We start from the raw sequence: 13,889 nt of genomic DNA on the forward strand, positions 1-13,889 counted from the left end.
TTCACCTGGCCCTTTCAAAGCCCTTCCCTTTGACAGGGAGGACTGATGAAAAAGCTGCCAGCACTTGAGTCCCTCAGCACCACTCCAGGGATCTGTCGTGTCCTTGGATCCTCCCCAGAGCACTCCTGGCTCTATCCCTGGTGCACACAGGGAACAAGAGCAGCAGATAATGGTCAGGAGACTGTATAGGGCTTTGGTGGCATCCCTGCTGCAGCTCTCTGGTAATCTGTCAGGTTGATGAGTGGCTCCCTCCATGCCTCTCAGAGGAGAGTCCCTTGCTACTGTCACTTGTCACCTTTGCTAGTTGTGCTGGTTGTTGCACAGGGACAGATGGGGCTGTCTGACTGAGCTCCAGCCTCACCCCTGATGTGATGGGTCCTCCCTCTCCAGCCTGCAGAGTGCTGAAGTGGTTCTGCAGGGTCACCTCGGGCTTCAGGGAAGTCTCTTCCTCCAGCAGGTCCTTGTCATTTCAAGTTTCCATTCTTTTGCCTTACTTACACCCCTCCTCCCTTCTGTGTGTGCCTGGTGGGGGAATTTTTGCCTCTTTGGCTGTGGGTTTACTGCAGGCTGCCCTTGGAACCAGCCATCCAACTCCTTCACAGCCTGAAGTTATGTAGACTTCTCAACCCCTCCTGCTGTTCTGCCACAGGATGTCCTCTGCCTCAGCACACCTTTTGCAGATACTCAAGTACAGAGATTTTGTTTGCAGTCTTGTTAAGTGGGTTGGAGACCTCCTCTCAGCTCCAAATTGCATATGCTGCCATGCACAGGACACTGCCATAACATAATTCCAAATAAACCTGTTACATTGAAAGTAACAAATAAAAAACAGTTGCACAGAAAACATTGGTCTAAAACTCTGCTGTTGAAACTACTCAAGGCAAATGTCACTGGAATTTGTTAAGGTGGAATATAAAAATATTATCCTTACAAAAGTGTCTTGATATTTGGGAGAACAATCAGACTGTGAGTCATGTTCTATGTGGATGAGTAAATGATCAGCACTACTTTTGTCTTTATTTGTAATCTACCATGGTTAAGGGTAACCTTTCGTTTGCTACAAATGTTGGGATGTAAATCCCAAGTGACTCGTTGTTAGCGTTGTGATGGTTATTCTAAATAATCCAATTCTACCAAAGCTTGCTCCTGTCACAGTCCAATTTAGATGTTTCAGATCTGTTTTCAGATGTTGTTTTGTGTATCAACTTTATGTTTCCATTAAAGTCTGTGATTTCAGAAACATGGTCTTGAGTCAGACTGCCAAAACCTGAACACAGATTTTCATTTTGCAAAAAGCGGGATATGAAGTTGTGTGTTGGAATTGAAAGGGCTTCCCTGTTGGCTTGCATTCTTGATCCTGTCCTGGTTTCAGACAAGCAGTAGGCACAGCAGCTTTTCCTTGCACAGACATTTGCCATGTTGAGTAATCTCATGCACAGCAAACACACAGCTCTGAATGCAGGAGGGGCTGTGCTGTGACACCACGGTGATCCTCATTGCTGTGACATGACTGTCAGAGTGCACACTTGGAAAACAAAGGGCACTGAAAATTCATCTCTTTGTATGGGCTGTTTTTTCTACTGAGAGATCTACAAAAAAGGAGACAAAAATTACACTTGTAGTAACTTCATGGTTTGTCTAGTTGTTTTCCTCTATCTTATGTCTGTAAATGGGAATTCCTCACTTGCCATGAGCAACCAAGGCATCAAGATTTTTGGTTTTGTTTGGGTTTTTTTCTTCCTTAAATGAAGAATGTAACTTTATCCGGTATCTTCAGCAACAGTATGGAACTGAGAGATGTGAAACACCCAGTTTCTAATCCAACAGTCGTGTGACAACACTGCAGTACAGTAGGTGAGTGGGACAGTAAGTGATGCTGAAATAACCAGTGGATGCAGGGAGTAGTGTGTACTTTAGACTTTCAGCATAAGTCAGTGTTGTTCCAACCATTAGTTTGTGTGAAAATTTTACCCATAGTTATTGCTACCTATCCTACTGGACATAGGTCCTGCATATAAAATACATACAGGGCCCATAATTACAGTTTCCATGCACAATTACCTGCATTAAGTGCAGTTTAATGAGAAATTACCCATTTCCTAATCCAATTAATTTTGACTCCTTTGCAGTTCATGAATGTTGGCAAGAAATAGATTATTGCTTTTAAGTATTTATTCATAGTATAAAGCTTCTTATGTCTTCTCTGTATGCTATTTTTGTAAATATTTCCCTTGAAGTGTTTCCTGTTTGTTCTGTGTTGCTACTAGTCAAAATGGTGACAATTTTGTTTCAGTTCCTCTTTGGAGAGTAAATGTACTTCCCACATGGGAAAAAAGTGATAGAGCAGATGATTATTTCCATTGGTGCCAGAAATACTTATGCACTTGGCTGCCCTGAGGAAAGTGAATTCAGAGGGAACAAATGACTCACCTAAATACACAGGTTGGAGGCAATAACTTTCTAAAAATTTCTGCCAACCTTTTCTAAATATCTGCAGAAATGACATGGTTTACCTGATCTGTGCTTTGAGTTGCGACAGATGGGGGAGAGCATGAATCTTACATGTCAGTACAGACCTTAGAGCAGCACAAGGAAATCATTGCAATATTGGTTTCCACAAACTTCCAGAGGTAGAATACTCAGAAAATCTACTGTGAGGTTGCAAATACTAATTTTCAGAAATTAGCCTGTTTCATATAGTAGAAGTTCTTAAAAATACTGTCCCATGGATGTGAGGTACATAATATTTAATTAATTGAGATTTTCTCTGCAACTTGTCATGCAAAGTATGCACGAATCTCTGTGATACCCTCAACTGGACCTTAGCAATTCTCAAAAACAGTAAAAGCAAGCTTATATTCCTTATTGATTTAGTATCAGTCTTATATGAACAATATGAGCTTCAAAACACATATAAAAAGAATATTTCTACTACTTGAAAGTAAAAAAACATTGCTTATAATTTTGAACTACTTTGTTTCAAAACTCAGCTTACCTGAAAGTGTTGTTTCTCATTGTAGCTACAGTGTAAATTTATAACAAAATACTGCAGATAATATTCAAAAGCAACAGGCAATAGTCCCCATGAACAGAGTGCAGATGGGCCATAATGTGATGAATGATTTGATCTTTTCAGCCCAAGCAAACTTCCTGAAAAGAACCAAATCATTCTCTAAAAATTTATGCAAGCATTTAAAATCTTAATAGGAAAACCTAAGTTCACATCCTCTCTATCTAACTTCATAAAATTTAGGTAGTCCCTCTGAAGTTAGGGAGATCATTCATAAATACATTATTAATATACATTTGCTGGTCTAAAGTCCAATATCCCAAGATTCAACTAGCAGAAGTACAAAGGGTATTATGAAAATGTGGACAAAATAGCAATAGCCTTGGTGTACCTATCCCTGGTACAATATTTAACTTGCCTGTTGGGAAGCAGTCTGTAGAAAGAAATATTAGACACTAGAGAACAGGTAAGCACAAATAAAATTTTAATTTATACCTAGAAGAGACAATGAATGAAATATTTTCTGGTATTTATCAAGTTCTCCAGTAAAGCTGAGTCATTAGTTTAAGCTCTAGTTTGTATTTTCTCATTTCTAAACTTCCAGTTCTAAACTTTGGGACAGCAACCTGTGTCTTCCAGCTACAATAATTAAGTACTTCTAATGCATTCTGAGAAAATCAAAAGTTCCTCTCTTTTTATGGTTTTTTTTTAGCTTTACCTGGTCTTTTAAAGAGTTATATGTATCATAAACCAACAAATTTCTTGCTGAAATCTTTTTCTTTGAGCCATTATCAAAGATAATGTTCTGAAGTTAAGTAAAAGCATTTTGCATGCCTGAGGATAGATGAGTACACCTTCCCTTAAGCTCATCAGAAATAACTAACTCCTTGTTTGGGTTTAAAAGGTACAATTCATAAAAATGCAACTTCATCTCACCTGAAAACACTTTCATATGGATTACAGAGTAATCTAAATAGTGAGAAGAGTTTAAGAGCACTGCTGATTTGAAATCCTGAACAATTTCTGATGTAAAGCCTCAATCTGGATATCAATCAATCACTGCAGTTCCTAGTCTTAATTTTTCTTCTCTCAGCAGGTCACATAAATTATTGTTTAAGCCCTTATATAATTTTTCAACTGTTCAGGGCATTCCTTCCTGACATGATCACGATTGAAAGAGTTTGATGTGAACACTGATTTTTGTTTGGAACATGTGCCATTTTCATAGCTTCCTGCCAATGCAATTTCCTTTCTGAATTTACTGCGCTTAAGGATGGAAGTATTTTAAAATTTTTAATAAAACTAAATCAAATGAGTATGTATTTTAAGCATTTGGTTTGCAAAGAATCTTGCTTGCCTGTATTTAGGTATATATGAAGGTTATTTTGGGAAAAAAAAAAAAACAACCAAAAACTCCACTTAGTTTTTCAGAGAATGTAATGTGGCATAAGCTATAGCCCAGTGCAAATCAATAAACCAATAGGATACACTCATCCTACTTCTTTTTGCCAAACTGCTGCCAATAACAAGAATATAGTATCCCTTTATTGAAGAGTATTTCACAAAAAAGGAAGAGAGTCAGAATAAATTCTTGTCTGTTGGAAAAGCACATGTCAAAAGGGTGGAATCCCAAGTAAGCAGTGACTGATGGGACAGATGAGGAGGCTGAGAGAGGGGGCTGATCTCATTCCTTGAGAAAGCTAGTAAGGATTCATCTTCAGATGATCAAAAGGCTTGGAAGAGCATTGTAAAGACTGAAATGTGGGAAAAGTGTATGAAAAGATCCAGGAGATCAATACCAGAGCCAGAGTATTTTTTTTTTACTGTGTACAAAGCTTTGAGAACCAGCCAGCAAGAAACAAACAGGGTTAACTGTTCTCCAAGATAGTTTTTGTGTGGTTAAGAGTGTCAGCAGAAGACAAGAATTATTCTTTCTGGTACAGGGTATAAATAATTGAGGGAGATTTTAGCATCGAGTCAGGAAATCATTTCAATGCATACTTCACTGTTTTTCCTGTGCAGAGCCTTTCTGAACAGTGCCCTGGTCCAGCCAGCAAACAGAAAGGCATAAAGTTTATGCAGCCTGTCGGGATTTTTATTTTAAAACATTGCAGTTGGAGGTGTAAACCAGTGTTGTTCTTCCAGGATCATTTGTTAAAATGAACTGTGACAGTTTGTAAAATAGCAAGGAAAAACTGATGATGTGAGTTTTTGTATAAATACTATGAAGAATAATTTGTACTGCAGAATATCGATCCCCATTTTTACATGCACAAAGATAAAATAAGCAATCAAGTTAGGTTACAAGTTATCATCAGAGGCAACTCTGTAACTGACAGAAATAATGTTTATGCAATCAATTCTGTTTGCTTTCTGAGTCTCCTTTATGGTTTCCTCATGTTAGAAAATGTGAAATACATGCTTTGAAATGCTAGACCTTAAACTAGAGATTGCTTCTAATTGTTAGATTCAAATGAGAATTCTATTTCCTAGGCAATACATAGCAGAACGCTATTCAAGGATATTAAACCTTGAAACCCAGTGATATGAGTAGCCCATATTCCTTTATTGCTATGAAAGGCATCAAGTCTACACTGAAGACCTTGTCATACAAGATTTAAGCATAGCTCAGGGGGAGCAGAAAACATACATAAAATTATCAGCAGCATTTTAGCATTTACAAGTTAAGCTGTTTTTTCACCTCCTACACGTGGCCAGATTTTACTATTTGCATTTGTCTGCACTCATAATGAACATCTTCATGTTGTGAGTGTACATCAGTAATTTAAACACGACTTGCACACAGCTTCTAAGATGCTTGAGTTGCAGAAAAAGTCAGTTTGAGAAAACATTTTATCTCTCTGCTTATCCTGTCATAAATACAATTTGTTTTTTAAAATAGTGCAAATCCTTGCTTGTCTAGCATAGTGCCAGAACTGGTAACTGACATTCTTTACACTTAAATTAAAAAGAGAATGAAGCTGAAATGGAAATGTCATTTATAACGATTCGATTCCATCTAATAAATACTTCTGAATTTGATATTCCATAATTTAAATGGGGTGCAGGCTGCTAGATTAGGTCTTTCTCGTTCTAGTTCTAAAAATAGGGACAGGAAAGGAGAAGCAAGAACACATTTTCCTTGCTCTTGAGAAGGAGTGGGAACAAATTCAAGTGATTTTCAAAATGTTCAGCTCTCCTATAATTGCATTTCTAATGTAAAATCTTGCTTTGAATTAATTTGATTTGGAATTTCATTTTACCAACAGATGTGAGTCATTGTAAGATGCTCATTAGCAAAACTCTTTCCTAACAAAGATAAAACAATCATTACAAGTCAGCAATTAAAGAGAAGCTTGTGAGACTGCTAGGAATGCAGTGACATTTGATCCTGACTTTGCAAATCAGTTCATCCTCACCCATTGGTTTTATAATGATAGCAGTGAAGTCTCTACAGCATACTTTAACACTTTTCCAAAATCAGCCACTGCTTTTATGCACCACAGGAACAGATGCCAATTTCCATGAAAATCTAAACAAAGTATTTCCAACTGCTCAAGTGAGGTATGGGATTTTTTTCTGGTTGTCTGTTGATATTCTGTGGTACCCAGGAGGGTTCTCTCTTGACAAGAGAACCTTCCTTTTGCCCTTTCTTAACACTGTTACAGCCCTGTGAGAGTTTTCAGTCATTGGAAAAGTACTGCTAATAAAATCAAAGTAGTTAGGTGATTTATTATTACTTCCATGCCATTTTATGGGAGGAGTTTAAAAATATGAAAAATGCTGCACTTAAAAACATTTTAATGATGTATATGCAACACTGAATAGTACCAGAAACAAATGATTTGTTTTATGAACTGTCTGAAGTTCTTACTCAAATGGAGGGAGATCTTTTTTGGGCAGTGACAGACAAGTCTTAACAGAAGCAAAAAGCAAACCCTAAACTGGAGTTTATAAATATTGCAAACAATGGAGCAGCACAGTACAGACAATGAACAATAGAAGTTTCTTAGTCTCTGGTCCTGTCTAGTGAATGAAGAATTGAACACTGACTTTGTACTAACTGTTTACTAAACTATCAGCATGGATGATCATCTCTGTCTGGTGCCTTTCTACAGTTTTGCTTTTGTTTTGTGTGGAAGTGGTGGTGGTTTTATTGACTGTTGGGCAGGCTCAGTGGGTACACCTGACCATGCAGTAGCACATATTAAATACTGATAGAGTATTTTGTGTAAAACATGAACGTGAGATTAAGAAAACCCAAATATTTCTCTCTAGAAAGATTGCACTTACTGTAAATATTTAGCTGAATAACTTGAGCTTTCGTGCATGTGGCCTTCAGGCACTGAAAAAACCCCCAACCAGATAACCAGCCAAAGACCTTGATAATTTATATTGTTATCTCATCAGACAAAGAGTGTTCACGAAAGATTTTCTGGCCTAAATGTCATATATAGAATTACTTACTTACTTACTTACTTACTTCTTTTGCTGCATCCTAGGTAGTCAAGTCTACAATTTAAAAAGTAATTTATTAGAATTGATTTTAAATATGTTACTTTATGGTATTTATAGGTTAATGTTCTGCAGTACTGAAGGACAAAAAAAAGGATTGTGTAATTTTTTAGTATGGTTTGCATAACACCAAATCTTCCAGTCAAAACCCTCCTATTTGTTTTCCATTCTAAGCACAGAATATGGTTGCTTGGACTTTGTTTCAGAACTGCTTTGCAGTCAATGTATTCGTGACAAAATTTTCTTTTCTTTTAAGAAAAATGCCTACAGCATTAGACAGAAGCTATACAGTAAAGGTGTTTTGGAATGGTCAGAAATAAACCAGTACAGAATTCCAGCAGTACCTAATGGATCACTTTCCATATTTGTTGTTACTGCTGACTCTGGTGTGAGACCCTGGTGCAGCTGTGAGCGAGCAGTGGAACCGTGGGCACACAACCCATTGTTGCTGCCAGGAAAAACACGGCCATGGGGCCAGGAAAGTGCTCAGCCACCACTGCAGAACGTGGCCTGCTGCTCTCAGCTGGAGCAGCAGCAGAGCCCAGGCATTTCATGCAGCTCCCTGCTCGTCCCCTTCTGCATTCCTTTCCCCCATGGCACCAGCCAGAGTGATACTGTACTGGTGGTACAGGAATGTTTCCACAACCCATTTGCTGCTGTCACAGAGCCTGGCAAACATTTGTTGCTAACAGCAACTATATGTTGGTTTCAAAGAGAAAAAGTTATTTGAAGAGATTGTATCCAGAAAATTCTGATTTATCCTTCCATACACTTTTCCAGATGCTAAACAATCACTATTCAAAGAAAAAAGCAAGTGGACTACAGTGAGCACTTCTGTTATCAGAAGAAAGCTTTTCTAGATAGCAGATAAAACTAAATCTTATTTACATTCACTTACAGCTGTGATTGTATTGATTATGTTTTTATGATAAGGAACATCTTCTGTTTTCATGAAGTAGTACCATAATTATTGGGTCTGCTTTAATGTATGAAAGGACTCTATATAAATTTTAAGTTAGTTGATACTGTTTTCTAATGAGAATTTTTGAAAGGAAGTAATTTAGCAACTGTGATCCCAAAACAACAGGAAATGAACAATCCATGGCACTTCATTTACCAAACATTATATAAATTATATGCTTCTGAGTCCAAAATTCAGTACATTATAATACCAAAGAATTACTATTTATTTGATCCCAAAACACTACATGAAAAAATGCAGTCCTTCAGCACTCAGAGATGTAGAGGCCAGAAGCCTAGGCATTGACAAAAAGGAAATGTTGCTCAATGCAAAATAAAGGGCACAGTAACAATAAATACAGGAAGATTTTTGCATGGTATGTTGGTACAAACTAATTTCACAGATGAGCTGTCTCTCCTAAAGCTCAGGTAAGTCAAGGGATTATTCCAGTCTCTGAAAGGTAAAACATCCTGGCATTCCAAGTGCCTGTACATGTGTCCTTGATGCCCCATGATGACAAGAGGACCGTGTCCTTCCAGAGGTCCAGAGCAGGCCCTGGGCTGGGCTGCCCAGGTGGTGCTGACACTGCAGCAGAGCCAGCAGAGCCTGAGCTGGAGCCTGGCATCGCCCCAGGCAGGCGTGGGTTAATGCTGCTCAGAGCACGGCCCCATTTCCCTGCCCACAGCAACAGGAGCAGTGACAAAGGGTGACACAGGGGAACTTGGTGGGAAGCTCACATTGAGGATCATGAGGGATGTAAATCACAATGATTAAAATAGTGTAGGAGGGTTGATTTTGGGCTATTAAAATTTCTTCATGATTTTGCTTGCATTGTTCAGGATGTGTCATAAATAATTTGCAACACTTCAGGAAAAAGCAAGCGGTTTCACATGGGATCATGTTGGAATTGTGCCATCAGCAAAGCTGAGCTGTGGTATTTGACAAAAAGCCTTGTGTCAAGGCAAACTAATGACTATTGTTTGACAATTAAAGCTCAGAATTTTCAGGCAAAATAATGGGCCATTTTTCTTATTCTACATGCATGTTTCACTTTGGCTCAAGAGGTTAATAGAACAAAACTATCCTTTGTTGAAGGAATGCTTTTTTTTCTTTTTTCCTTTGGCCTCATTTACATTACTCCTTCACTTTGGTATCATGTTCTCAGATCAGCTCTTCTCTCTCTTTTTCTTTTGTTTCTTCCCCTCCAGCCCACACATATTCTTAAAAAAAAAAAAAAGGCACGAAAAAGAAAACCAAAACCACTAGAGGCTGGAGCTAATGCTGTTCTGGAAAATGCTTCTTTTTTGAATAAGCTATTGCCAGCCAGCCACTTCCTTTCCCCCAACTGTACCAATTTAAAACCAGTGTTTAGCAAAGTTTAGGGAAACATTTTTAAAGTCTGTCGCCTATATAACCATCCTATCATAATATTTTAGGAAAATTAAAAGTTGAGTCACGTAAATATATAAATATATACACTATTGCTCTCAGATGCTAGGAAATCTGCAACTGCCTAAGAAAAATGCTGAGGCTGAAATGAATTGTATCTTAAAACACAGACATTTCCTAAATGTTTTATTCCCTGCTTTATTCACAAACAACGTGGGAATTCCTCTGTGCACCTGTAAGATTAACATAAATAGGAACTATAACATCTGTCTGCATAAATATAAGTCTGAGTTATGAGGGAATATCTAATCTTAGAAGAGCTTGTTCTGATAGAATAATCAGAAAACTATACATAACTGCAAACCCATCATTTTTCCTGACATGGCAGACCTTTCATACAGAGATCACTATGAATACCCATGTTGTTCCTATGAGAGGTTAAGAAATCTATTTTTTCCTTCTCTCAGTCTGGGAAAAAAACATCCTTTCTGGTAGAGAAGAGATTCTGGTAAGCAGAGGAAACTGGCACTTAGAGAAAAAGTATTCTGTGTATAATGCCCTGGAAAGCCCTCTATAGCTGTGCCCACACAGCAGCAGTAAGCTCCTGTGGAGCAAGGTGGTACCTGGGAAACACAAAAGGTAATATTCAGAGTCTGGTTGCTCTCTGTAGGCCAACCAGTGGGTGCTGCAGCCTTGTCAGAGTTTCTTTCAGATCTTCAATGTAGGGTTAGTTAACAAAATCAGTAATTTCAGTTATTTCCATTCCGTTATCTTCTTGTACTCACAAATATTATGTCTACAGAACACTGCAGTCTCCAGTGTGAAGGTGTCTACTAAACTCCTACCCATTATCCACAACAAAGGCTACAAGCAGGATGTTCAACAGTCACCTGTAACATGCAACACTGAAATCCTGCATGAGGTCAAGTTTAAAATAGTATATTTACAAACTGTTTTCAAAGAGTAATAAACCCACATTTACCTAGTTTGAGGAGTGCATGTGTGAATATTTAAAATCCTCTGATAATTCTCTTCTATGAATATACATTTTAAGTATATCTTGGAGGGATACCTAAAATGATGATCTAGCATTGTGACCACTTTTAATGGATAGGTAAGAGTCTGGATAACACCAGCCAAGTGTCTTCTCCTTGTTCATTTAAGGCATTCCCTGGAAAGACCTTTGCTGTCTGAGGGCTTGAAACCCAGACTGAACAGATCTGATCTTTGGACACCCAGCCCCTCCCACGCCATGTGGTGCAGCTATTTATGAACAAATGGGTTTATGCCTGCCTGAAGACAAAGGGCTGCTCTGTGCTAAATGGGGTACAGATCTCAGCAGTAGCATGACAAAGGATGCAGCCTCTGCTGCTCGGACCATGGGGCTCTGTTCTGGGACGCCCTCAGCGTCTGCCTTGAGGCAGGTGAGCAGTCCAGGCAATCCAGCAGTTATATCAAATTAGGGGGTGCAGGCCTGTACCTAATAAGCCTTTACTGGCTTTCTCCGACTCTGTTTTTGATGAGCAGGACCAAAACCATTTGGTACATAGCTGTGGAAGAACATTCCTAACTTACCAGCTTCCTGAGCTTTCCCCTTTTAAACTCCTACAAGCAACCGTTCATGCACATGGCTGGAAGGTGCACGAGTTCCCAAGCCTGGCTTCCTTTCAGGTCAAGCCCTGCAGAAAACTAATAATTAAAAAAATTAGTGCAGTGAAATGTTCTTCTGGAAAGATAGAACTGTACATAAATACTTGGATAATTAAAAACAATTATTGGGAAATTCTGCTTCTTGTTTCCACCATAAAGGCTACATTTCAGGGCTTTGCTAACGTGCGAGAAATCAGCATCACTGTGCTGCTGCAAGATCTGGGCGAGCCGCGGAGCCGCACGCAGGGCAGGCAGAGGAGCCGTGCTGCCGGTGCCCGGGCAGTGCCGGGGCTGTTCCCAGGGCAGGCAGGGTCAGTGCCCGGCCGGGCAGCGCTGCGAGCGGGCAGTGCAGGGGCCGGGAGCCCCCGGTGGCGCTCGGTGCGGCCGCGGCGCTGAGGGCCCGCCGGCGGGCGCGGCCGGCACAGCCGCGGAGGGTGCATTGATCCGCTCCGCTCTCGCCCTCAGACGAGCGCTGCTCGCCGCTGCCGGGGCGCATCGGAGCGCGGCGCGCCCCCGCCTCAGGGCAGCGGAGACCGAAGGCGCCGCAGGGCGGGGTGCGGGAGCGGAGGGAGGTGCCTCGGCCCCTCCCTGCTGCCGAGCAGCGGCGGCGGCCCCGCTTCCCTCACGGGACTGCGCGGGGGACCCGGTCCCGCCCCGGGGGCGGTCGGGGGCGGCCGGCCCGTCCCCTTTAAGCGGCGCGGCGGAGGGTCCCGCCCGCTCATTTCCGAGCGCGCAGGAAGTGCAGGCGGGCTCCGCGCCGGCCCGCGCGGTGAGTACGGCGGCACCGCGCCCCTCCGCCCTCCCGCCGCCCCGCTCCTCCCCGGCCCCGCGCCCCTCACTCGCCCGCCGCCCCTCGCCGCTGCCGGCAGAAGGTGCCGCGCAGCGCCCCGGAGCCCTGCCGGCCGCGGGCAGCGGCACCGCGGCGGGCCCGGCCCCGTGTCCCGGCCCGGAGCGGGCTGCGGCCGGCCCGCACCGACCGCCCCGGGCGGCCGCGGGTCTGCACAGCCGGGGCTGCCCCGACCGTCCTGGCGCGGCGGCCTGGACCCCGGGCCACTCGGTTGTACCGTAGCGCTGTCTCAACAATAAAACGAATCTGTCCCTCACGGCTGCGTTTCCATTGTGTTGGCTGCCCGTAGGCGTGCTGGGAGCGCGTTTGTGCAGCCGCAGGCAGCGGGATGCAGCAGGCGGCCCCCCCGGCACAGCACAGCGCTGGAGCGGGCACGGGGCAGCACCCGGCCGGGCAGTGCCCGCGGCTGTGCCGGGGCTGTGCCCGGGGCTGCGGGGCGGCCTTCGAGCTCGCTGCGGCCGCGAGAAACCCCGTTCCTTCCAGCAACACCCCAGAATTGGGGAAATTATGATGAGGGTGCTTAATTATCCTCGGTAGAATGTTGAGCGTTGTTTAAACTGTGTTTTACATCTCCGGGTTGTCAGACGTTCTTACTCGGTAAATTCTGTGCTCTCGCAAACTGTGAGAGTTTGGTATTGAGCATAAAAATAAATTGTGTAATTGTCACCAGGCAATTAATTCAGAAATGCTAAAGCAGTAACGGGGGATGTTGCAATTTGCAAGACTTTTTTTAAACCTAAGTATGTAGAAATTTAAATTTGGTAGTACATGTTTTCAGTGGAGTTTAATCAGTGTTTACTTTATTCTGTGGTTTTGCTGTTTGTTCGTGCTTTCCTTCTCTTCAAGTCCCTCTGTCAGGTGGAAATTGAGACGCTGATCTCTTCTGCTAAACTTGTAGATGATGGATAAGGACTGACTTTATTGTCTTTGCACCGGTAACTTAACTGCAGAAAAGAGAGGTTGTTTCAACACTGAGTCAGTATCTCTCAGTTTAAGATCATACAGTAAAAATACCTTTTTTCCCCCCCTTCTTCTTGGAGGCTGTAATGCTAGGCCTCGTAGGACAGCTTCTTCTTTTCCAGCATGCACCAGCTGCAAATTCCTACCTTGCTTTAGTGTGTTTGAGGGAAACTTCTGGCTTCCCTTTATTTGTTGGCTAGATAGAGAGTCTCCAAGGAGCACCAAAGACAGCAGCTTGGGAATATTCCCAGTGGCTGTCAGTGGAGGTAGATGTGTTTTGCAGAGGGGTGTTAGCTAGGAGCCTCAGTCACACCCTGAGGCTTTTGTGGGAGACTCTACCAGTGAGTCCTTATCAGAAATATCAGGAGCCTGCACTGAGCATTGCCACAGCGCCTCTGCCCTGAACCATCAGCAGCTGAGCATGGGGGGAGTAGTGGCTGTGGAAGTACATGACTGTACTGCCCAAACAGACATTCTTTAGCTTGTCTGTTGCTGGAGAAAACATGTGAGAACTCCAGTGTGATGAAGATTAGTTGATGTTGAATAGTTCTTTTCCT

At 42.1% G+C, this 13,889-nt stretch overlaps 1 protein-coding gene across 1 annotated transcript in view; it reads left to right on the forward strand.

Moving 5' to 3' along the window:
• Positions 1–12,208: 12,208 nt before the first annotated feature.
• Positions 12,209–13,889, forward strand: part of CSGALNACT2 (chondroitin sulfate N-acetylgalactosaminyltransferase 2) — a 31,362-nt gene continuing 29,681 nt past the window's right edge. Inside the window, exon 1 of the mRNA XM_054277330.1 lies at positions 12,209–12,294. The gene's annotated coding sequence lies outside the window, so the exon portion shown is untranslated. The remainder of the gene's footprint in view (positions 12,295–13,889) is intronic.

This window comes from Melozone crissalis, unplaced genomic scaffold (assembly GCF_028551555.1).
Source record: "Melozone crissalis strain CALT ecotype California unplaced genomic scaffold, PUWL_Pcris_2 ptg000019l_1, whole genome shotgun sequence".
Lineage (NCBI taxonomy): Eukaryota > Metazoa > Chordata > Aves > Passeriformes > Passerellidae > Melozone > Melozone crissalis.